Source organism: Ceratotherium simum, chromosome 24, assembly GCF_057802395.1.
Source record: "Ceratotherium simum simum isolate JZ-2026a chromosome 24, ASM5780239v1, whole genome shotgun sequence".
Lineage (NCBI taxonomy): Eukaryota > Metazoa > Chordata > Mammalia > Perissodactyla > Rhinocerotidae > Ceratotherium > Ceratotherium simum.
Genome location: NC_141923.1, coordinates 15,295,721 through 15,319,512, shown reverse-complemented (window position 1 = coordinate 15,319,512; position 23,792 = coordinate 15,295,721). Strand labels below are relative to the sequence as shown.

The 23,792-nt window shown below is 40.6% G+C and overlaps 1 protein-coding gene across 4 annotated transcripts in view; it reads left to right on the top strand.

The window, feature by feature from the left end:
• TDP1 (tyrosyl-DNA phosphodiesterase 1) overlaps positions 1 to 23,792 on the top strand; it is a 93,884-nt gene that overhangs the window by 42,573 nt on the left and 27,519 nt on the right. The window lies entirely within an intron of this gene.

Here is a 23,792-nt window from a genome sequence, read left to right as displayed (position 1 = left end):
TTCTGGTCCCCCTTGTGATAGTATCCTTGCTCTGAAGTGCCTTCAAAACAACCTACCTGGTCAGTTTGTGTGCCAGTGTCACATACTTGCTCTTCTCCCACTAACTAACCAGTTAAAAGCTCATGCAGTTCAGGGACCAAGTCATCATCGTTAGTACTTCATTATATTGGCATGTATTTCTTGATGCCAGTGATATGCTGGGCAGAGAGGACACAAGGATGATACAGCACGGCCTCCATTTCTTCAGTCAAGAAATCTAGTGAGCCCTGAATACAGGTCCTATGTGAGATGCTGAGAATCAAGAATCACATGGGACTAGTCCTTGTGGCACTCAAGGACTAGCAATGCCTGATGAAGCTCAAGACACTATGGATATTTTCACTAAATGCTTGAGAGGATGAATGAAGTGCCCGAGACTCATTCTGTAGTCAACAGACACTGTATATAAGGCGGGGAACAAGAGAGACAGCCTATTCTAACAATTTTCCTTATAGGGATAGGGGAGGCAGACAGTATACAAATAAATAAGTGTGACATATGAGACGAGGGCTGTGAACAGCAAGGTGGGGTGATGTGTCATAGCACATCTGGAGGGGTCAGAGAAGGCCTCCTTTAGGAGGTCATGTATGGGCGGAGTTGATATGAAGGTGCCAGCCCCACGAAGAACATTCTGGGTGGAGGAAACATCTGGGGAAAGGCCCTCAGTTGGAGAGCGTGTGGAATGTTGGAGTGCTCCAGTGTGGCTGTGCTGAGGCTGGCCCAGGTCATAGAGGACCTTGAAAGGCAGAATAAGAATTTTATTCCAAGTGTTGTGGAAACCATATGAGTTTTTAACAGTGGAGTGGCATCATCTGATATGTGTCTATAAGAGATAGCCCGGGCTGTGAATGGAGAGTGGGTCATTGGGAAATAAGAGTGGATGTGTGCAGCCCAGCTGGGAAGCATGGAGAGATTACGGGGGCTCAGAAGAGGGTGATGACAGTGTTGGTGGGGAAGAGCAGGTTGATACAGGCTATATTGGGTTGGGGGGTGCTATCTGTATAGAACATATCCCAAAAACTGTCTCTCAAGGAAAGACAATTGGAATGGTGGGAAGAGCACGAGTCTGGAGTTAGGCAGACCTAAGTCCAAATTTCAACTCAACCCCTTATCATTTGTGAGTCAGTAAACCTCACCAAGCACCAGTTTCCTTATATATTAAAGTAGAATGTGAAGTTACACTGTGAGTTTTGTTGAGAAGCTTGAGACCAGTTATACAGAACACCTAACCCTAGGGAGTGGTTGATACTCAACAGATGCCACTTACCTTCCCTACTTATGGAGGCCTAATTCTGAATATTTATTAGGTAATGGTATTTGTAATAAATATTTCACTGTAAGCACATGAAACATGTGTGACAAGTATAGGGTAATAATACTTCACAGTAACAGCTCAACCTGTAAGTTCACACAGTGACCACAAGAACTCTGGAAACCTCAGAATCCACCCTGAGGCCCTTGAACCAGTTCCCTGGTGCTCCTCAGACTTTCAGTCTCCTGGGCAATCTCTGGTAAAATGTCAGGGCCTGGCCAGGACGTTAAACAAAGGTCATTTCTGCTCTGCAGGGGTAAGAGGAAAAGGGACAGGGGAGAGACTTGACCTTCATTAAGTAGCTACAATGTGGCAGAAAGTTCTAGTGCTTTATCTGCATTGTCTTATTCAGTCATCACAGGATCCTGTGAGGTGGCGTCGTCCCCTCCCACAGATGAGGGATAAGGCTGCAGAGCTGAGGCAGCTCCATCCATTACCCAGCAAGTGTTTGCCCACCGTGGGCTAAGCTGCTGACTCAGGGAGCAGGGGTAGAGTGATAAGCAAAGATGAGATCCCTGCTCTCGTGGAACTGACATTACATTAGAACAAAAGAGGTTTTCTCAAACAACTCATTGTACATGTATTTGATTGCAGTTGTAATGTTTTTCTCACTATTCTGCATAAGTAGATTTTCACCCAGCAAGGCCTTAACTATCTTTCAGTTTAAAAACTGAGTTGAGCTCACTTCTCAGTTAAACATCACTGAGAGACTCTTCTTGCTTCTTTAGCCCAGTGGCTTCCCTCACGCCCTGGGCTTCTGCAGGGTCAGTGTTCTTTCCCTTTTCCCTGTGGTTGCTTGTGTAATCATTGGCTTCCCCTCTAGGCTCTGAGCCAAGTTCATGCCTGTCTTGTTCTGCACCCCAACGCCTGGCATGTAGGGGCGCTCAGTACAGATTTGTTAACGAGAAAGCTAACAAAGGCCAGGATTGAGGCTGTAACAGTGAAAGCACTGCCTAGACTTGGTGCATAACTGAATGTGGGAGATGCTTCAAGGTGATTCCTGGGTTTGGGATGTGGCTGGTAGGGAGAAGGAAGGTCGGCATTGTGATCAATAGAGAAATCAGGAAATGGAATTGGTGTCCGTGGGAAGATGGTCAGTTTGATTGCAGATTGATATGTTATGGAGGGAACTTCAAGTAGAATTATTTGTTGGAGATGATGTACTCGAAAGTTTGGTGTACATATAGTATATTTTGGAATTCTCTTTAGAACTGATTATCGACACTCTGAGCCTTTGTGGCTTTTTCAGGGTAGAGTGTAGCAGAAGGTTAATGCCTGGGAGTTGAGGAACATAAGTATCAAATGGGCTTTTTGTGCTTACCAAGTATCCCTCTGCCAAACAAATGAATTGGATCCAAGCCTTTCCTCCTGAGTTAAAGAGCAACTGGTCACTGTCTTCTGTGAAATAATCTTTCTAGCTAAGGGAATTGTTATACGTTTTATTTTGGATGTCATAAAATTTAACCATTTATTCAACATAAATTTATTCAGTACTTACTATGTACCAGGCACTCTTCCAGGTGCCAGCGGTACAATCGTAAAACGTAATCCTTGACTTTATGTTGTGGTGGTGGGAATTACACAAAAAACAAACAAGTAAGTTGATTTGTGTCAAATGGTGTTAAGTGCTACAGAGAAAAATAAAGTAAATAATAACTTAGGTGCACAATCCGTTACTCAGAATCCTTAGAACCAGGTGTAGTTCAGTATTTGGAGTTTAGAAAGATAATGTGGTACATGGACCATCTACTAACATCCTTAGTGGTGTTACAAGTAGCCTCATGTCAGCTTAGGTCAACTTTTGTCACCCAGTGAGCTAAGAAGAATGCTGTTAAATAAAATGAGTTAGGTAAAGCTTAATTTCGAAGTTTAGGTTTAGGTTGTTTTTAGATTTTCAGAGCTAACATGTGGTGCTTACTATCAGTTCCAGGCACTGGAATGTTCTAAGCACATTTCATACATACACACACACTATCTCATGTAATCCTTATAACAATTCTACAGTGTAGCTGTTCTTCCCCTTTACAGATGGGGAACTGAAGCACAGAGAGGTTAAACCAAGTGCCCAGGAGCCCAGGCACATCCTCAAGCACGGTGCTGTAGGTAGTGAGTGCCTGGGTTGGGGAGGGAGGCTGCTCATTAAATAGGGTGGTCAGAGAAGGCCTCACTGACGTGGTGACATTTAAGCAGAGACCTGAAAGAAGGGAGGGAGCCATGTGGATGGATAGCTGGAGGAAAGCATTGCAGACACAGGCAGAGGCGGGGAATATGCTCACTGTGTTTGAGAATAGCAAAGTGGGTGTTGCTGGAGTGAGTGGGGTTGGAGCGCAGGTGAGGTCAGAGTGGTAGCTGGAGGCCAGACCTTGCCTTTTACCTGCTTTAGGGGCAGAATTACCATTGCCTTGATGTCTTCTGGGTTTCCTGAAGCTTTATTAGGCATGGGTCTATGGAAGGCAGTTCTACGTAATATATTTTATAATTCAAATTGATCAGAATAAGTGCTTTTTAAAATACTTGTTACATGAGGCTTTCTGGAATAAGACATTGTTTTAATGTAGTTGGCTTTAGCTTACACTCAAATTGTATGTTTCTCAACAGGGTGCTAATGGCATTTTGGTCAAGATAATTTGTTGTGTAAGTTTGTCTCATGTATTATAGGATGTTTAATAACCCAGCCCTCACATACTAAATGCCAAGTCATGGTGAAAGCCCCCCAAATGCCTCATACATTTCTAAATATCCCCTAGATTATCTGTCCTGGTTGATAATATCGTCATCTTTGAGAGTAAGCTCAGAACTTTGTGAACAACTGTTTTATGAGCGTCACTATCCTTCCATTTAATACACTTTCCTACTTTGGAGTGATGAGGCAGGGTTGTAGAGAACCGTGGGTTCTAGTCTAAATGAAGCTATAATGCCTAGCAAATCTAACAATCCATCAACAAAGTGGCAGACGTATTGTTTTAAGAATTGGATTTTAGCAAAAGATAAATACTTCAAAAGCTACATAAATTTAACTCTCTTTTTGAAACTTTTCTTTCATTTATTATTACTGATCCATGTTAATGTTCATGTTTGGGATGAATAACTACTTTTTATTAAGTGCAACAAAATTAAAACAAATTCCCCAGAAAATGTTGTAACAGTAATAAGATGGATGATAAGGAATATGAATTTGATAATGATAACGACACTTGTTAAAAAATAATCTAGATCTGCACATCCAATGAAGTGTTGTCCTTCAAGGTGGTCACCTCTTGAAATTTGGTACCAAAAATACTGCCATTGCTCAAATCTTTTTGCCACTCTTGGGAATTTCCTTCAAAGTGAGTTTATGTGGCACATGTAAGTATTGTGCTTTAACAAATAAGTATTGTTTCTTAATAGACACTCTTCTGTTTGGGGCCTTGTATTCGTTTTCTGTTGCTGTGTAATAAGTTACCACAAGCTAAGTGGCTGAAAATGATGCACATTTATTATCCCACAATTTCTGTGAGTCGAGAGGCTGGACGTGGGTTAGCTGGGTCCCCTGCACAGGATCAGAATGTTGATCAGGGCTGCAGTCTCTGAGGCTCAGATTCCTCTTCTAAGCTCACTGGTTGTTTGCAGAACTTAGTTGCTTGTGGCTGTAGGACTGAGGTTCCTCCTTTCTTGGTGGCTGTCAACTGGGGGCTATTCTCAGCTCTGAAGTGTCACCTCAGTGCCCTGCCACGTGGTCCTCTCCATGGATAGTTCACAGCATAGCTGTTGACTTCTTCAAAGCCAAAGGAGAATCTCTCTCCTCAAGAAGGACCCAATCCCTCTTTTAAGGTCTCACCTGGAGAGATCAGGCCCACCCATGATTATTCTAAATCTTTTGATTGACTTAGCCAGCTGATTGGTAACCTAATCACGGGAATGAATCACATCATATTCACAATTTTTGCTCACATTCAAGAGTAGGGGATTATATAGGGCGTATACACCAGGGACAGGGGTAGAAACTTGGGGGCCATCTACCAATTCTGCCTTCCACAGGCCTCATTGGTATTTATTACTCAGTTTGGTTCATCTATCTTATTCTCCAACCTTGATTTGAAATAATTTCTTACTCTTTTCAAAATTGAGGTTTATTTTCCATAGTTAGGCAAAACTACCTTGAACTAAAAAGTCTGAACCTCAAGCTCCAAAGGCTGTTTGAGAAGAGAAGTTCTATAATTATCTGGAACCAAAGGAGGCAGTTTTACTGGAGTGAGAGAAGAACCCTGCAGCACGATTGCTTTGGGGAACCACATTCAGTTGAGTTTGTAGCATTGTTAAAAATAACAAGTCTTATAAAAGATAAGTAGAATCTCAAAAGATCTAATTTCCTAGTCTAAAAAAACCTTCATCACCTTAGAAGTGTACCTCACATATTTCCTATAGTGTGGGCATAATATCTTATTACCTGTCATTTCTCTGCCCATCACAAGTAGAGGACATTGGCTTCCTGGTCATGGGGACTTTGTTTTACCAAGTTGACATTTCACAAATGTGGAAACTTGCTACTGAAGACCAGGGATTGAAATCTTATAAAAATGCTAGCCTTAATATAGTTTTCATCTTCTATTTTATTTTTCCTTTTAAATACACATGAATCACAAAGTTTTCATTTCCTCTCTTTCATTATGTGTTGTGATTGGGCTTCTGACTGAAAACATTTTTTATAGATCCTGGGTTATATTTTAGTATGTAGTTGCCACATCACCGAGAATTGTAAAATCTGCACTGAAACCATTTTTAATGAAATTTCCATTGTATTAGACTGTCTGCATTAGAAGTTTTTGTTCTACTCCAAGAGAAAATGAGTTTGTAATTCCTACACTTCTTTTCCTACCAAAATACTCATCCTGACTATTGGTAATTGTTTAATGTCTGTGTTTTATTTTTCAGACCAACAAATACAGTGTCTACCTTATGGTGGCTCAGAAAATTTTGAGTGAATAAACAAATGAATGATGTTCCTCTTATTCTAACTATCATTCATTTTCTGACTGCTTCTCAGATCTTAAGCTTATGTTTTTGTTTTTGTACTATCCAGAACAATTATGCTTATGCTTAAGGTCTATCTCAGATGTTCTCCTTTGAAACATTTTCTTAGCTCAGCAGACGTAATTCATTGTTTTTTCCTTTTTGTTTTTGTAGCACTTTTTGCTTGGTCCTTTTACCTCTTCCTTGTTGGTTCCTTATGGGTCCCTTTTCTTCATGTATTATGAGCTGCTTGAGAGCAGGTGCCAGGTCTTACTCATCTTTATATCCTCAGCATCTAAGTGACCGATACATGTGTGAATCAGAGCCCTTTAAAAAACTTTTTTTTCAAATAGGTAATATGCACACATAATTGGAAAGGGGTATGCAGAACAAGTTTGTCTTCCATACCCCTGTTCCCCAGCCATCCTGCTCCTCAACTTCAAACCACTACTGCTAGTGTCTGGGGTTTATGACTTTGACCCCATCAAGATTTTCAAACCCAGGCACCTCAGATAGTGATATTATCCAATCAGCCAACACACCATGGAGGAAACAGCACTGAAGTAGGGTCTGAGTGTCCATATCCTAATTCGGGATTGCCACTTACATTTTGGAAAAGTCATTATAATCTGGGCCTTTATCTCACTTATGAAATGCTCTGAGGATGATGATAGAAAATAAATGTGGAGGTCACCTATTAAACTGTGTGATGTATTGAATATTAGTTAACTGTGTGATTTTTAGTGGCTGCTAATAACCATGTGTTATTATTAAGCTCATATTCATTAGGTCTCTTGGGAGTCAAGAAAGCAGCTTATAAATATATATATATCTGTTTTGTTTATGTAACATATGGATGTATAATATGTGACCTAAAGATTTGTCCATAGATAGAGCCTTTTCTAAACTCCATAGGTGGTTAATTTAAAATGTGATTAACTTAAAAATTGGTCAAGTTATTCAGTGTAATCAAGACAAGTACATTCAGCCAGAAGTATATGTTCAAAGAAACTTAAAACTCACACTTTAGCTTGAACTTATTAGAGTGTTATGTTGACTGGCAATTTCCTCTTTGGTCTGGTTGCTTTTATGGAAAGCTATTTATAGTTTTTGATCCTACCATGAAATCATCCTGTGTTTGATGGGAAGCTTGTTACAGAAACTGCTGGAACATGATGACAAATACAGCATTTAAATTTTACTACAGGACCAAGCAGGCAAGAAGATGAGCTTGAAGAAGAAGCCTTGGCTGAGAAGATAGTGCCTAGGAGTAATTGGCAAACCCAGTGAGAACAATTACAAAAGCTGTGCATTGTGGGTGGGTAGAAAGCAATCGGTGTTATGGTTGCCTAGCAACTGACAGGCATTGCAGGATAGTGGGGATGAGCAGAAATGTTGGTGCTGCCACTATGGGGGAAAATGAATCAAGTGCTTAACTACAAAACCACTGTGGCTTTTTGAGGAAACATAAAAGACTTTCTGCCTTCCTCTGCTTTTCAACATCGCTGTGCAATACTTCTCTAATGTCTGTTCCTTTGATTCTGGGACAAATAGTCCTTTTCTTCCTTCATCTGAGTTTTTTGGTGAAAATCAAATTGGATCACACAAAAAAATACTTGTAGATGTCTTTGAGTAGACTTGGTTGCCTGGCACTGTGGCTCCAAGATATTGGGATTAGTTGGTATGCCTCGTGGACTTTGTTACAAATAATAGTTATCAGCACTACAGTCTACAAATGACTTCCTTTATATATGAGAGATGATTCAAGGTCATATAACCACCCTCGCTCTCTTGCATTCTGGTACAAGTAGGCCAAAGACAGAGCATGCCCCTTGCCTCATGTAGGCAGTTCTCATGGAGCATTATCACTGAGGAAAAGGCTTGAGACCCCCTGACCTAGGGTCTCTTTGTACAATGGCATTGCTAGTGACAAGGTGTATCTGTGGCTTGAGATGAGGAGGTGCTGTTAGGAGTCCCTCGCCAGGAACTGGCCCCCAAAGGAAACCCCTCACAAATAATAACAAATACCTGTATGGTGCTAAGTGCTTTTTTATACTTACTCATTTACTCTTCCAAATTAGGAGCTAGGTACTAGTCTTATCCCCATTTTAGAGATGTGAAAACTAAAGCATAGAGACTTTAAATGCCCCACGTGCCCTAGTTGGTAAGGTGGTAGAGCTAAGATTCAAACCCAGATAATCTAGTGTGACTATTTCTTGCCTATGTGTGAGGCACTGCTCTAGGCTTTGGTTATGGATGATGGGCAAGACAGGGTCCCTGCCCACAAGGAACTTGTATTCCAGTTGGTGTAGCCCTGTTGCCCTGCTTTGGGATCGACACTGCTGACTGAGGCTCCGCAGAGAACATACAGCTCCGAAACTCACTGTAGCCCTCATTTCCCAAAGTAGCAACTTCCAGGTCTTTCCTCTTGCCTGCTAACACCCTGCTAGGCCAGGCCTCTCCCTGGCTCCTCTCCAGCCCTTCACCCAAAATGCCCTGACTCCCTACCCATTGCTTTGCCATTGCATTGCCCACCAGTAAAAGTTTTCATTTCTGCCACACTGTCGTTTGTGGCCCTTGCTGAGCAAGCTCAGAAAACTGTGTGGCTGGCAGTGAGTGGCCTGATACTGCTTTTTTCAGCCTTTGTGTGTTCTGCCTCTGTTAGTTCATTGAACAAGTGTTTCCTGAGTGTCCATCTGTGCCAGACTTTGTTAGGGTGCTTAAAGCCCCAGGGCTCTCTTAAAACATTTCTTCATCCTGGTCATCCAGTTCCCATTTGCTGGTCAACATCCAGGCAGCTGACAGATTTCTTGAGCACTTAATTCCTCCAGCTTCTGCCCATCTAGTCTGTTCATACTAAACTCAGCCACGTTGCGTAGTGGTTAATGCCACCTAGATCCTGCATCTTCTGGATCTTTCTATTGCTTATAAGTCTTATATTATCATTCAGTCTTTTACTCATCTTTTCTGCCATTTGAAAACAAACACTCACTGCATATTCCCAATACTGTGCTGGGCCTGTGGGCCTGCAAATGTCCCTGAGCTTGGGATATTAATAGCTAGGTCTGCAAATCTACTGAGAGCCTGTTCAATATGTAGTTAGGTGTTTGTGTGTGCGTGTTCAGGGGAATTTACACTGTAGCAGCTAAGGGCATCCAGGGTGGTACTAATAAGGTGTATGGGGGGCAGGGGGGATTCAGAGAAGAGAGAGATCACTTATGCATAAAATAACCAGATGAAACTTCAGGAAGTGGTACATTTTGTGTTTGATAGGCCCAAATGAGCACTTTAAGTAGAAGAAATCGTGTCCTTGAAGTCCTGAGAGAAGGTGGCTGGAGGAGTGGAGAGATCATCTGGACTGGCACAGAGTGTTGTGTGGGGAAGGATGGGAGAGAAGCCTGACCAGTGGATGGGGCCAGGCTTGTGGAGCTTGAGTGACAGTCAGACCACTTGAGACTTTGTCATAGGGATCACTGGATGTTTTTGAACGAGAGACTGAGACGATCAGCAGTGTTAATGTTACTGATAATGTCTTATTATTCAAGGCTTTATAATTGACATACTGTTTTCATGATAATGCTGCCATGTACTCTCTGAGATCTATACAGAGCAGATATTGTCATGGCTGTGTTATGAATGTAGAAATAGGTACAGAGTTGAGGCTGCTTAGCTAGTAAATGGTTGCGCTGGAACTTGAACTCAGATCTTTTGTTTCTTCCAAGTCATATATTCTTTCTGGAATTGGTTTATGGGATAGATTAGAGGAAATAAAACATAGAGGCAGGAATACCTACTGAAAGACAGATGCAAAATTCCAAACATGGGATGATAAGGTGGCAGTAGAATAGAAAAGCAGAGGCGGTTCACATAGAGACGTCATTATAGAAAAATCCGAAGGACTGTGCAACAGGCTGAGTAGGGCAGGAGGAAGTGGATTGCCTGCAAGGTTGTGAACGTAGCTCTCTAGGAGAGTTACAGGCACCCTCAGGCTCGTGGAGCTGGTCACTAACCCTGAGAAGGCTGCTCCTCAAGCTCTCTCAGTGGACAGCTGTCTCAGTGGAAACCATCTGTTTGTTCTGCAGCACCAATAGCTGGTGCTATTCGCTGTGAGGCTCCAAAAAGACAGGAAGGTTCCCAGCAGGCTGCACCACTGTCAGACGCAGGGAAACAAAGGCAAGGCCCCTGCCTTCACAGACTCTGTTGGGGGATCAGCAGGGAGTCTTCTTCAGAGAGTGTTTCAAGGTCTCTTAGGTAAGTTGACCAAATTCTGGCTACACGTCGGACCTTTCAGTGTAACCTGGCTGTACAAACAGTCCGCTGTCTGCAGCCACACCCTTGCTTCTAGACAGTCACTTCAGCTCTCTAGGGCTGTTTCCCCAAGTGTAAAACCAGGGATTGGGCTAAATCAGGGGTTTTCACGTCACGTTCCTTGGAGCCAAAGAGTTCTGGAAACTCCTTTCAGAGCCCTCTACAACAATGGGTAGGAGGAGAGGGGTGCAGGTAATTCCTGGTTCACTTAAGAACACTTGCCTTTTGTCTACTTGAAATGTTTCCTTTGAACAAAGACTCTCCAGGTTAAAAAAAAAAAAAAAATGTTAAAAAAAACCCATTATAATAGATAATCTCCCGGCCTATTCTAACAAACATTTCATAGTTCTGTTAAAAGTATTATACTTTCCAAACATTACCTTTGTCTTTTGCTTTACAATTTACTGAACATTTTCACGTAGATTATTTCATTCGTTCCTTGTTATAACCCAGTGACCTGAACAGATGGTGTTAAACCCATATTATAGATGAAGAAATGGGTGCCCAAAGGGCATAACTCCAAGGTGACAGCTGGCCAAAGCCAAAACTCAAGTGTTATGAGTCTGTTGCTCACGTCCTTTATTGCCTTTCTACCATAGGAGATGGACCAAAATAATGTAACATATCATTAGAAGATGGAATAATAAGCAGTTTTTGGTTATCAGGTTGATTACTATTAAATACATACTAAAATTTTTTGATATGGTGTTCTAAATAGCAATTTTGACCTGAAATTTGAAAAACAACTTCTGATCCTACTTGACAGTATTTTTTGTCATTTTGGATTCTGGATGCTGACGTGATGGCTTCTAAAGCCCATGTAATTCCATTTGTGGGATCAGGATAGGCAGATGCTTTTAAAGACTAGGTTGACAACTAGGCTGGACTATGCTGTAAAAGGAAAGCCACCTTTTCTAATTCAGTGTGGATTGGAAAGAGTTTGCTTGAGGTCACAATATGCCTGTGACTAAGGAACAAAGTGAGGTTGCAAATAGATTTCTCAGAATCTATTTGGTGCTTTGTCAGAGTTGTGACTTGTAAAAGTCCACACCCCACTATCTAATCTCCTGTTGTGCGTTGCTCTTGCTTATCTGTGGGAAAACATGTCATAATCATTTTTACTTTTCTTTTCCTGCTGGCATTTCTCTAATATACTATATCTCTAAAACGTGATGCCAGCCCCCAAAACACAGCTGACGTGCTGTGTCTCCTTTGGTACTTAATCTCACAAGATTGTTGGACATCTGCAGAATTGGTTTAATTTTAACCATGCTGTTAAATTCCTGGCACTTGATCACCCATATCTATATTAAAAATTGGGGGACGTATATCTGTGTCAAGGAAACCAAAATCATCTTGACTTCCTTTACAAAATAAAATGGAAGCTCACTATATTTCTGCCTTGGGGACTTATGCAAGGCTTATGAAATCAGTGAAGCAATCTGGTGAATAATTTTTAGACCCGTCTACCACCAAAACTTTCTAGGATTAGGAGGCCTGGATGGACCTGCCTTTTGGAGAATTCCATTGCTTGATTAGTCACACCAGAGAGAAAGACCAGAGTCACCCTCCCATAAATTTAGCAAAGTATTGGTGATGGTAATAGCTAACATCTATTAAGCTTCATTCATATGGTGGGGACTTTACACACCTTACCTGATATAATCTGCACATCACCTGTATGAGGCGGGTACATTACCATTTTTATAGGTATGGAACTTGAAGGTCAGCAGTGTTAGCACTAATTGTGATTGAAATGCTTTAGAGCCCAGATTCTGCTCTGACCCCGTACCCTACTGTACCTTTCATGCTTAATTGTCAACAATTAGACTTTTTCTCTAGATTTTCTGGTTTAATAGTTTTTAATTCTCTGATCATAATGAACAAAATAGTCTTGATAAATTGTGTCTTCTAAGCCTTTGTGTATTAGTCTCTTTTCTTGAATTAATTAGATGTGTCTTGCCTACGTAACATCTGCAGGATTCAGTTGGGAGACATCTGTGGGCTGGAATAGCCATAGACAGCTTCTTGAAAGAGATGGGGTTTGTGGGGGAGGAAAGGGCTCAGATATCCACAGGAGTGGGTGGAGTGGAAGGCATCATGGACAAGGAAATGATGCTTGCAAGGATGTGGAGGCAGTCAGTAACTCAATTCAGTTAAGAGTAGAGGAGTCAGGAAAAGGCATAATGAGAAATAAGATTGAAAAGCATAATCTTGGCCAGACTGTGGAGGGTCCTAAATGCCAGGCTGTGCATTTAGGACCCTCCACAGTCTTTATGTATGTTTAACTAGAAAAGACTTACTGATACTTGGAGAGCCACTGGAGGAAGATGTAGAATGAGAAACCAGACACAGGGCAATCATTTGGATCTAGAGTCTGGGTTAAAAACTGCTGAACTAGGGAGATCTTACTGGGAATAAAGGACGCTACAAAGGTAAAATAGACAGCTTGGTGACTGGCTGTACATAGTTGCCTATGGAGCGGACAAGTCCAAGATGCCTGAGATTTCTGAGACTGACTGAAAGAGACTGGACAGAGGGGAATTCAGGAAAGAGCTGATTTTCAGAGGGGCAAGCATGCTGATAGGTTCTGTTTTTGGAGTATTGAGTTTGGGGTAACAATGTGACATCCCAATAATGAAATCCAGCTTATGGTGGGAGATGCCAGTTTGCTAATTTGATGAGTGATCAAAGCTGGAGAAGTCTAGAAGTCATCTTTGTCGAAGTAGTTGGTGAGCGGGAAAGTCCTCAAGGAAGAAAAGAGGAAAATAGAAAGAGCCAAGAACATAGCATAAATTTAGAGAGTACAGAGGGGGAAGGGCAGCAAATGAGAGACAAGCTGAATCAGAGAACTGGGAGTAGTCAAGTGGAGGGAAAGCCAAGGAATAGAGATGCAAAGAAGGTGGAGAAACCGTATTAGTGTAGCAAAGAGGGCTAAAACAAGACTCAGCCGTGGCACTATTGACGTTTGGGGCCAGATCATTCTTTGTTATGGGTGCATTGTTGGACATTTAACAGCATCCTGGACTCTACTCCCTCGATGCCAGTAGCACTCCACCCTACAGCTGTGACAAGGAAAAATGTCTCCAGACATTGCTAAATGTCCCCTGGGGCAGAGTTGCCCCCAGTTGAGAACCACTGGTATAAAAGAATAGGGAATGTAAAAAGACCGCTAGGTGTGGCAGTTAAGGATACTGTTTGGGTGGAAGTCAGACTGCAGAGAACTGAGGAGGGAGAAAGGGGAGGAAAGGGAAGCTGCGGAAGTAGACAGTTCACTCACTGCATCAGAGAGGAAACAGAGGCCGCGTTCTACAACAGACGCTTGAGCTCCAAGCTTCATAATATGTTTTTGTGTGGTCAAGCCAGCTTTTCTCCCCTGCTCTCCTTCTGGTAGATTTTCCTGGCTATTTATTCTTCCATACAAACTCAATAATAAGCTTGTCTTGCTCTGGGAAAATAAAGTAATGGTATTTTTATTGGGATTATGTTAAAATTACAACTAATTTGTCTTTTTTGTGTGTAGTAAAAGTTTGTTATTTTAATATACTATTTTGAACAGTTTAAGTTTAGTGAAAAATTGAGCAAGAAGTACAGAGAGTTTCCATATACCCGATCCTCCCCACCCCTCTTCCTCTATTATTAACATCTTGCATTAGTGTGGGGCATTTATTATACTCGAGCTGATATTGATTCATCATTGGTAACTAAAGTCCATAGTTGACATTAGGGTTCACTCTTGGTGGTGTACGTTCTATGGAGGTTAACAAAAGTATAATGATATGAATAGTTTCACTGCCCTGAAAATCCCCTGTGCTCTGTCTGTTCATCCCTCCCCACCCCCATCCCTCAACCCCTGGCAACCACTAATCTTTTTACTGTCTCTATAATTCTTCATTTTCCAGAATGTCAAATAGTTGGAATCATACAGTATATATCCTTTCCAGATTGCTTTCTTTCACTTAGCAATATACATTTAAGGTTCCTCCATGTCTTTTCGTGGCTTGATAATTCATTTCTTTTTAGTGCTGAAGAATAGTCCATTGTCTGGATGTACCACAGCTTGTCTGTCCATTCACCTACTGACGGAAATCTTGGTGACTTCCAAGTTTTGGCAATTATGAATAAAGCTGCTATAAACATCCGTATGCAGGTTTTTGTATGTACATAAGCTTTCAGATCCTTTGGGTAAAGATTAAGGAGCACGGTTGCGGGGTTGTATAGTCGGAGTATGTTTAGTTGTAAGAAACTGCCAAACTGTCTTCCAAAGCGGCTGTACTGTTTTGGATTCCCTCCAGCAAAGAGGCTTCCATCAGCAAATGAGAGTTCCTGTTACTCCACATCCTTGCCAGTATTTTGTGTTGTCAGTGTTTTGGATTTTGGCCATTCTAATAGGAATGTAGTGGTATGTCATTGTTTAAAGTTGCAGTCCTAATGACAAGTGATGGGAGCATCTTTTCTTATGCTTATTTGCCGTTTGTATATATTCTTTAGTGAGGTGTCTGTTCAGATCCTTTGCCAGTTTTTTAATCAGGTTGTTCATCTTCTTAGTGAGTTTTAAGAGTTCTTTGTGTATTTTGGATACCAGTCCAGTAACAGGTATGTGTTTTGCAAAGATTTTCTCCCAGTCTATGGCTTTTCTTTTCATTCTCTTAACAGTTTTCTTATGAAATCCAACTTATCAATTTTTTCTCTCATGGATCGTGCTTTTGGTATTGTATCTAAAAAGTCCTTTGTCTTTTAATGTTTCTTTATCCTCCTTTTTTAGGCATGTCTCTTGTAAATCTAATCTGACAATCTCCATTTTAGTAAGTGACTGTAACGCATTTGCATTCAGTGTCAGTACTGAAATATTTCTAATTTTCTATGATGTTACTTTATGCTTTCTAGTTTCCATGTTTTTCTTTCTTTGCCTCTCCTTTTTCTCCCCATCTGTTGGATTCATTAAGTACTCTTTATTCCTTTTTCTTCTATTATTTGAAAAGTATGGTCAATATCTAATCTTAAACTTAAAATTTTATTGTTTAAGAATCTCAGGTTAATCAGTGTTTTCCTCCTCCCTAGCAGCCGAGAAATGTAGATCTAATTCCAGTCACCTTGTCTCTCATATGTTGTTCATTCTCCAGTATTTTCGTTCCATCTTGTTTTTAGGCCTTTGAAATTCATCATTGTCGTTATTGTTTTATACAAACTGTTCCTGTTTAGAGTTACCCACACGTTTGCTAATTTCTTTGCTTACTTTTCTTCCTAGCAGTCCTATCCTTTCAAACAAATTCAGTTTTCTTTCCTGAACTATATCCTTTTTACTTATTTCATCAAAGACCTCTCATTGGCAATAAGCTCTCTGATTTGTTTTTCTAATACTACCTTTGATTTTGCCCTTATTTTTGAGTGATAATTTAATTGGATTCAAAATTCTAAGTTGACAGCTATTTTCTCCCAATTCTTTGAAGAATTTTTTTCATTTGCTTTTGAACTTATTTGTTACAGTTGAGAAATTACTATCTAATTGTCGTTCCTTTATGGGAAATCTGTCTTTTTTCTCTGTCTGCTTTTAAGACTTTTATCTTTTCTATTCTGTAGTGTTACTACAATGGATAAATAGATATGGATTTATTTTTATTTAGTCTCAGAAGGATTTATTGTACTTCTTCAATCTGAAGATCTGATTTTTCAACAGTTCTCTAAAATTACTAGCTACCATCTCTTAGGGTATTGACTCACTTTTTTACTTCCCTTTTATAAATCTTGTTAGATGCATGTTAGACCCTTTCAGTCTTCAGCATGTTATTTTCCATTATTTTGCCTCTGAGTTGCATTCTACCTAATTTCTTCAGATCTCTCATCTATTTCATTAATTTTGTTTTCAGCTGTGACTAATGTGTTAATCGTCAATTGAGTTTTTTTTTCTGTAAATTCCAAAGGTTTTTTTTTTTTAATTTTTTGTTTATTACAGTAACATTGGTTTATAACATTGTATAAATTTCAGGTGTACATCATTATACTTCTATTTCTGCATAGATTACATCATGTTCACCACCTAAATGCTAATTACAACCCATCACCATACACATGTGCTGAATTATCCCTTTCACCCTCCTCCCTCCCCCCTTCCCCTCTGGTAACCACCAATCCAATCTCTGTCTCTCTGTGTTTGTTTATTGTTGTTGTTATCTACTACTTAATGAAGGAAATCATATGGTATTTGACCTTCTCCCTCTGACTTATTTCACTTTGCATAATACCCTCAATGTCCATCCATGTTTTTAATTTCAGTGACTGTATTTTTCACTTTAGGGCCTTCTAAGATACAGGATCCTTTATGGTTTAAAGCTTAGACCAGAGTCAGGCTGCCTGGGCTTAAATTCTTGCTCTGCTTCTTACTACCTGTAAAATTATGGGCAAATTACTTAACTTCCATTTTCTCATCTGTTAAGTGAAGATAATAATAGTATATATATCTAATAGTTTAGAGTGAGGATTAACAATTAAAATACATAAAGGGATTAAAACAGTGCCTGATACATAGTAGGTGCTGTATTTTAGCTGCTATTATTGTCAAATTTGCTTTTTTCTTGTTTTGTGATTTATTTTGTACTTCTTTTACTTTTGAATCATTTCAAATATACTTATTTTTAAATTACTGTCTAATTGATCAGTTATCTGAGGTTCTTGGAAGTCTAATCCTATTTTCTGTTGATTTTTCCTCATGATAGATTGGGATTATTTTCTATTGTGTTCTGAAATTTTAGGTTATAAGCGTCTCTTCATTGAGGCTTTAACTATAAGAATCCTCGGTGGTCTGAGTGGACCTCTGTACGTCCAGATAGATTTTATTTTTGCCAGTCTCTTTAAGACTTGGAACCAATATTTATGTTAATATCTTGATATGGGGTAGGACAGATTCCTAGCACTCCAATATTTAGAGATCAGGTGGAAGAAAAGAAGTGACCAGAGAGTTTAAAAGTAGAAAGAAAACCAAGGTTTAACAGAAATCATAAGAAAATATCTCATTTAACAGGGGCTCATGTTGGGATAGTGGAAGTCACATGCTGCTAAGAGATTGAATAAGATGAGGTCAAAGAAGTTTCCCTTGGATATGATAATGTGGATGATTTCTGTGACTTTGAGTGATTTCAGTATATGGTACAAGGATCTAGATCTTATTGAAAAGATGAAATAGATTGAAGAGTAAATGAGATTTTTTGTAGTGTTGTACTAGAGGTCATAGCCAGTGCCATAAGGCAAGAAATAAAAATTAAAGGGATAAAGATTATAAAAGAAGAAGTATAACTTTCATTACCTGCAGGTGACATAGTTGTGTATTGAGTGCTAAGAAGTTTAAATAAAATACCATCAAAATCATCAAAGGCCTAGAAATAAATTTAACAAAAGATATGTAAGACAGCTACACTGAAAACTACACGTAAAACACTGCTGAATGAAATTAATACATAGAGTAATACAGAGAGATATAACATGTTCATAGATTAGAAGATTCAATATTAAGACATCAGTTGCTCCCAAATTTATTGATAGATTTTATTTCAATGCCAGTCAAAGTCTCAGCAGAGTTTGTTATAAAAATCAACAAGCTAATTCTAAAATTTATTTGGAAATGCAAGGTATTTAGAATAGGCAAGGCAACGTTCGAGAAGAACAAGCTGATTCCAAAATTCACATGTATATGCAAAGGACCTAAAACAGCTGAGACAGCCTTTAATTTTTAAAGAGGAGTTATAGTACCTGATTTCAAGACTCACTATAAAAGCGCAGTAAAACTGGTATTGGTATAATAATAAATAAATTGCTCAATGGGATAGAATAAAGTCCAGAAAAGGACACATACGTAATCAAAGATTTTTGACAAAGGCACCAATGAAATTCAGTGGAGGAAGGATGTTCTTTTCAATAAATGGTGCTGAGGCAATTGGATATCCATGTAGAATAAATAAACCTTGGCCTATCTCAGGGCATAAAATTAATTTCAGATGGATTATAGATAGACATAAGTAAGAAAGCGAAAACTATGAAGAACAAGAACATCCTCATGACCTTGGAGTAGGCAGAGATTTAGTAGCTAGTACACAAAATGCGCTTGACCATAAAGGAAAAAATTGATAGATTTTTGGACTTTAAGAATATTTTATAAATTCGGCTCGTCAAAAGACACCATTTGGGGGGCCGGCCCGGTGGCGCAAGCGGTTAAGTCCGTGCTCCACTGCAGCAGCCCGGGGTTCGTCAGTTCGGATCCCAGGCGCACACCGATGCACTGCTTGTCAAGCCATGCTGTGGCTGTGTCCCATATAAAGTGGAGGAAGATGGGCACGGATGTTAGCCCAGGGCCAGTCTTCCTCGGCAAAAAGAGGAGGATTGGCAGATGTTAGCTCAGGGCTGATCTTCCTCACAAAAAAAAAAAAAAATTAAAAAAAAAAAAAGACACCATTTGGGGAGGGATGAGGAGGACCTTTCTAAAGAAGACCTCACACTCAGAAGCAGTAAAGAAAAAAATTGCAACTTGGATAACTCCTCCCCACTCCAAAAAAGGAAGAAAGCAAGCAAGAAAGAGCTTCTAGACTATGAAAGGTTTCATACACAACTTTAACAAACTAGGAGAACATTTGCAACATAATTGTAATAGATATGAAAGGCACCATGTGGTAGGCAGAATAATGGCTCCTCAAAGGAGCCATTTTCCTGATCCTTGTCCTAATCCCCAGAGCCTGTAAATGTGTTACATTACATGGCAAGGGAGAATTAAGGTAGCAGATGAAATTGTTTGCTAATCAGCTGACCTTAAAATGGGAGATTATCGGAAAGAGCCCAATGTAGTCACAAAGGTACTTCTAAGTGGAAAAGGGAGAAATCAAGGGTAATGGCAGTGTGGAAAGGACTCAGGTAGCCTTATTGGTCTTGAAGATGGAGGAATGGACACACAAACCAAGGACTACAGGTGGCCTCTAAAGACTGGAAAAAGCAAGGAAATGAATTCTTCCCCAGAGCCTCCAGAAGGAACATGACCCTGCCAACACCTTGATTTTAGCCCAGCAAGACCCACGTCAGACTTCTGAGCTCCAGAAGTGTAAGATAATAAATTTGTGTGTGTGTGTGTGTGTTTTATTATTGAGGCAACGTTGGTTTATAACATTTTGTAAATTTCAGGTGTATATCATTATATTTTGATTTCTGTGTAGACTGCAAAATTTGTGTTTTAAGCCACTAAATTTGTGGCCATTTGTTAGATCAGCAATAGGAAATGAATGCATACTGCATATCAATAAAAAAGACAAATAAAAAAGGGATAATTCACAGAATTAAGAAACATCGATGTCCAGTAAATATGATTAAAAATACTGGACACCACTAGTAATCAGAGGAATCAAATTTAAATGAGACATATTTTGCCTAATTAACAAAAATTTCATAGCTGTTATCCACCCAGTGTTCTCAAGGATCCAAGAAAAGAGTCTCTTATACACTGTTGGTGATAGCCTGAATAGGAAAGATATTTTAGAGGGCAATTTGACAGAATCTATCAAAATTAAAGATTATATCCTTGTATACCTGTATACTACTTGAATCTTTCACAGTGAGAATATCTTGCCATATTACTTGTGAAACTTTTTTTCAATACATAAAAAGAAACAGACCAAGGGTAATAAGAAAACCTACAGCAACTGCGAAATGGAAGGAAACTTACAGTGTCAGGTGTGTGTGTGTGTGTGTGTGTGTGTGTGTGTGCGCGCGTGTGTGACAGACATACTGCTGTGGAGTTTTAGGAGAGTGACAGCAGCATTAGCCGGAGCTAATCATTTCCCTCCTCGTCACCCCAGCTGCTCAGTCTGCATCTTCTCTCACATCCGCTGTCAACGATGTGTTTATTGCATCTGTCTATGAGAGTGTCTGCGCCCCCTCCCCCTCGGTCCTCTAGGACGTGTGGCTAACGGCTCAGTCTGTTAGTCATGTCTGCACTGTGTGCAGCTGCTGCCTAGATTAAGTACTAATGATGAAAAGAAATGTTTTATCAGTAGACACATGTTCTTATAACATCAGTCATCCTTGAAGATTCCTACACCTTCTAAGAAAATCTTAAAAATAAACTCAATCAGCTACTCAAGCCAAGGTTGGAGGTGGCAGATGACGATACTACTGTTACCAAATTTTAGACTTTTAAGATGCACGTAGCAAGGTTTATCCCAGAGATCACCTTCGTTGCTCCCTTCTCCTTCCTTGCGTGGCTGTTGCTCCAACATGTTATCCCAAACATTCAAATCAACACTCCTGGGTGGTAAGCTCCCAGTGAAAATCATGATTTTCTCTTTGTGGTTGGAATACGTAGGTGAAGGGGAGCTATCTAGTTAGATGTGGACGTGGACGTCTCTAGTCATTGTGGACTGTTGTCTGGAAAGGGATTTTTGACCTCATCGACCAAAACCTCTCATTTTAGAGACAAGACACTAAGACCTGGGAAGAAGAGGAGTGCCTTTGAGTGTCGCAGTGGGGAACCCGGCACAAAATCCTCTCTCTTGATTTGGAGTCCAGAGATCTTTTCTCAACACTGGCCTTCCTTCTCCGTGTACCTTAGATGGCATTCCTAAGCTTTCTTTGAGGAATTTTTTGTTATATGTTATTAGTTGAAATTTACTGTTAAATGTTTAACCTTTGGGACAAAATTTCCATGTTGTGGACTGAAATGGGGTCTCTAATTAGCCACGCTGTGGAAGCTGTGGCAGAGTAATCTACCACCAGTCCATCTCCTTGTTGTTAAGGGGCCTATTTGAATAACTGACCGTTGGGCTCAGGAAAAAACATCCCCCTGTGGTGGCCTTGTAATATGTCAGTTTGCCTAGGCTGAACAATGTTTTCCAGAATCGCCTTGCTTGTATGTTTCCGGTTAAGATGGGCCCCAAAGGAGATTATTGTGGAGAATTTCAGGGCCAATGTGAAGCAGCAGCCATTTTTGTAGGCCACACGTTGTCACTTCGGGCTGGCTCCCCTTGTTGGCATGAGGCAGCAGCCGGACCTACAACTGCGCCCTGCCCTGGGTCTGCTTCAGCTTCTCTAACTCCTGGGCCTCGCCAGGTGTGTGTGTTTAGCTCCGTGGTGAAGGGCCCCAGCTCCTACAGCACACCCACTCCCCTAGTGCCAGAGGCAACACGAACTGACACGGTTTAGACATGATTTTAGTCAGTATTTATGGCTTCAGCTCATTGCTTGTGGTTCTGGCTTGTTGCTTTCCTCCACTTTCTACTGCATCCATCTTTCCCTGGCTTCTGCCCACCCTGGAGACTTTAAGCTGCAGCATCAGGGCCAAGACAGCAGCGTTACAGAGCTTTCTTTACCAGTTCCCACAGTTACATGATGTCAAATTCCTATAAATATTTATCTTTAACATATATACTTATATATGTACACACACCCACACACACACTCTCTCTCTCTAGTGGTTCTGCTTCTCTGGTTGAACCATGACTACCACACACCTCTGTCCCCAAGAAGCCACTGTTTTATTCACCAATTCTTTGTTAGTGGCTTGAGCAGAGTTTCTGGTGGACAGTATGACTTAGGACATCTGGAGTCCTACCCTCTGGAATTCTCCAACTTACAGTCATTCCATACCCTCAAAGAATGTGAAGTAAATTAAACGCCCCCCCTCTGGTGATGAACCGTCATTCAGTACCCAGCAACAACAACAGTAACAAAGTAAACCACAGCACCGAAGGAGAAAGCAGCTCAGTCTAGCAGGAGACAGAAGAAAAACAGAAGAACAAGGGCAAAGGGAACAAGATGGTGGACATGAGCCCGAGTAGCGGCAGTGGCCACAGCCAGAAGCCAGGACAGGCAGTGGATGTAGACCCTGAGCAGAGGAGACAAGAAGCTAGAACTCCTTTGGAGTTTCAGGAGCAAAAGAGCTTATCCTGAGCAGCCCTGTGGTGTTGCTGTGCCTCACGAAAGACACTTGTAGATGCCCATGTGCACACACACAGCAGGCGGGGTGAGGGTTCAGAAATATATACCCCATGTCCTGGCTGCCCTGGGTACCAATGATTCACAGTGTAGTCAGAGGGTAAAGAATTATTTAAAGATGCTGTTTCAAGGAATATTGATTTATCACCTAGACAGCCTACAGGTAGCTTTCAGTCTCATTCAGGATAGAGTTTAAGGTTCCAGATGGTTGGAATTCTGTTAGAAGCCAAGCACAAAGGAGGGATTGGAGGAAACCATCTGAAGAGGTGTCCTCATGGTCTCCATCAGTCTTTACCTCGGAAGCCCTCAGATCTTGGAATGTTGAGGAAAACACGACTAGTGAGGAAAGAGTGAGAACAAGCCTTCCAGAAAGTACCTCTGGCCAGTGGTGGTATCCTGACAAGTCAAGGGAGTTATCAGGAAGGCAGTAATCTAGAAAGTGGGGAAGATATTCATAGGAAGACTGTTTCCACCTCATGTTCTGGTTGGTTTTGCACATAGACCTGTTGATGTCCAGGAGGTCACCTTATTTTACTAACAGGTGAGAGACCTAAAGGCAAGCTGTCATCTTGGGCAGTTAAAGAAAACATTTTCCTAGAGTCATAATACCACTTTATTGTCAACTTCCCACTTCCTCTGCATTTTGTGTCTTTGTGACACATCACAGGTGGTGATGTTCATGATTGTGACCCTTGGGCATCAAAGAAAGGTTCCTTGCCCTTGGTATGATCTATGTAAGAAGGCAGGGAGGTCTGTAAATACACTTTATTTTTTTAAGTTAGCTTAATTGTTCTAGGAGTTGCCTTAGCTCTGATTTCCATAATCCTTCATGTCTGTTCCCATAGAAACCTAAACCAAGACCATTCTTTTCACCTTACTTGGTAACTGTTTCTGTTTGACTCTCCCGATTCCCACGACAGCACTTCCAGAGAATATTGAACGATATTCTGAATATTCTGAACTTGGTTCAGAGGAATACTCAATGCCCCAGTGAATGAATCTTGAAATAATTCCGTTATCCATGAAGTCAGGCTCTAAGGGTCTGAATAGCTGAGGTTTTATTCTACGTTCTAAAGATGAAACAGAATTTGAGTGCACCTAATTGAAAAAAATGTTTACAATGGGGTTACATTAATTGGTCGATGAGAGTTCTCAGCCTGATTTGCTGCAGGGGAGAGAG